Raw genomic sequence first — 2,336 nt, 5'->3', positions numbered from 1 at the left:
CAAGAATTGCCAATCCACCTACTGTGTTTCCCTGAAAATAAGACTGGGCGGGTCTTATATTAATTTTTGCTCCAAAAGATGCATTAGGTCTTATGTTCAGGGGATGTCATCCTGAAAAATCATGCTAGGGCTTATTTTCTGGTTAGGTCTTATTTTCAGGGAAACAGGGTACCAGAAGCTAGGAGGAAGAGATGGGACAGTACCTCCCTTAGAACCTCCATAAAGGAACCAACCCTGCTGACACCTTCACTTAAGACTTCCAGCTTCTGAAATGAGAGAATAAATTTCTGTTGTTTTAAGTCATCAAATTTGTGGTGAATTTTTACAGCAGCCCTAGGAAACTAATACAAAGTTTTTAGAAAAGTTGATGTTTCAATACTACTTTATTTTGATGTTCCAATACTGCTTAACCATCTCTTGGTGTCCCAGCTAAGAATGCCTATCTCAGTTCACCACCTGGATATTCACCACAGGCATTTACTAGATTGCCTCAGGTACAACAGATATTCTTCATTGCTCAATGAGGCTTTCCTTCTGTTCTTCTGTGTTTGACTAGGATTGCCACCTCTGGCATGTGCTGTTCTGTAGTCTATCTCAGTTGTATGTGGTCCCTGGCCTGCTCCATTGCACCACCGGCCACTTCTCTGGACAGAACATCTCCCACAGCTGCTCCATTCTACTCCATTGCACTCCATGTGGCAATGGGATCCCCTGAAATTATAATTTGTTTGTATTAATCTGTTTCTCCAACCCCTCCCACCAAAAGCTTTTAGTGTGTTCTCTGTATCCATAGTGTTCTGAAATTTGACAAAATGTCTAGGTATGAATATTTTTAAAAAGTTCATCCTTTTCTGTTCATCATATTTAATAGGCCCTTTCAATCTGAAGTTTTGCACCTTATGTCAATCCTGGGGTATGTTCTTCTATTATTTTTACAATTTTTTTCTCTGTTCTCTGTTTCTGGAACTCCAGCTGAAGGTAGTTGGTTCTACCTCTCTTAACATTTTTCCCTCATATTTTCTGTCTTTTGGTCTTTTTGCTCTATGTTCCAGGAGATTTTCTTGACTTTTTCTTGCATTTTTTTAGATTTTTTTTAATTATTATTATTTTGGTAGTTTTATTCTCCATGAACTCTTCATTATTTTCCTATGATGCTTTTTCATAGTAGTCTCTCATGGTTTAAACAGATACAGTCTCTTCTCTTTTTGGACACAAATGGGAATTCCTTGTAGTTTCTTATGTTTTATGAATTATTTTTATTTCCACTGTCTGGGTCAGTTCTTTTGATGTTTATTTTGGTTACTCTCATCTGAGCTACAGAATTACCTACCAATCCATAGTTTATGTATCTTTTTGTAAATCAAGGACAAGTTTGTTTGATATAGGTGGCTTGGGTGGGGTTTCCTTTGACCTGCCTCTTAATTAGAGGTAGGTTTTGTGTTGTGGGATAGGAATGTGGATGATAAGATTTGCTTTATGGTGCTGGAGGCAGGTGGTCAAGTTGAGCCTCTCCCCAAATGCCAAAGCAAAGTGGGTTCTCTCTGGTGCTCCAACCTATACTGAGTTGTTGCATGAATACACTACATACACTGTTTAAGTCTCTTCAGACATGATGTTTCTAACTTGGCCTGGAGGCAAAAGCCATTGCTGTATAGAAGGATGTAGGAACAGGGGACCAAAGACCAAGGGCAGCAGGACTCTGTGCTTTGGCTTCATCAGTTCTGATACATGTACTCATCTTTAGAGTTGGGGGTGAGAGCATCATCACCCATGACACCATGGATTGAGCAGGGAAATTGTATTCTTCAGAGGAGATTCCAAAGCTTTTATCTGAAGATTAAGACAAAAGCAATAACTGTCCACTATAATAGGCAAATGTTATTAACTCCATTTTATGAGTATATTTGGTGAACTATTGTGAATGAATCATGGAGGTTAGGAATGAGGAGCAGCATGATATGGTAAATCAACCTAATGCAAACAAAACCATTGCTGATAATTGCGCTGATCATTGTGGGAAAAGCTAGAGGGAATGGTTAAGCATTTTCATCAACTTAACCTTGGCCCAGGGCAGTTAGGGGTGGAGAGGAAGAGGCTCTAGAGGGGAGAGGCTCTGCAAATCATGAACATCATAGCAAAGATGTTGTAGCCTTCACTAGAGACCAACTTCCAGTTTCTGATTCACTGAATATTTTTCCCTTAAAATGAGATAGAGTAATCATTGAAGGGAGAATGTAGCTATGGAAAACACATTTGGAATCTTACAAAATGTCTGGAATCTTATTCACTTCACTTGTATCCCCCCCTTCATTTGTAGAGTTCTTATCCATTTCAAA

The 2,336-nt window shown here is 39.0% G+C and overlaps 1 pseudogene; it reads right to left on the bottom strand.

Annotated features, from left to right (window-relative positions):
- Nucleotides 1-406: 406 nt before the first annotated feature.
- Nucleotides 407-625, bottom strand: LOC109457682 (SNRPN upstream reading frame protein; annotated as a pseudogene).
- Nucleotides 626-2,336: the final 1,711 nt, after the last annotated feature.

This window comes from Rhinolophus sinicus, linkage group LG03, assembly GCF_036562045.2.
Source record: "Rhinolophus sinicus isolate RSC01 linkage group LG03, ASM3656204v1, whole genome shotgun sequence".
NCBI lineage: Eukaryota > Metazoa > Chordata > Mammalia > Chiroptera > Rhinolophidae > Rhinolophus > Rhinolophus sinicus.
This window is presented reverse-complemented; position numbering and strand designations above follow the sequence as displayed.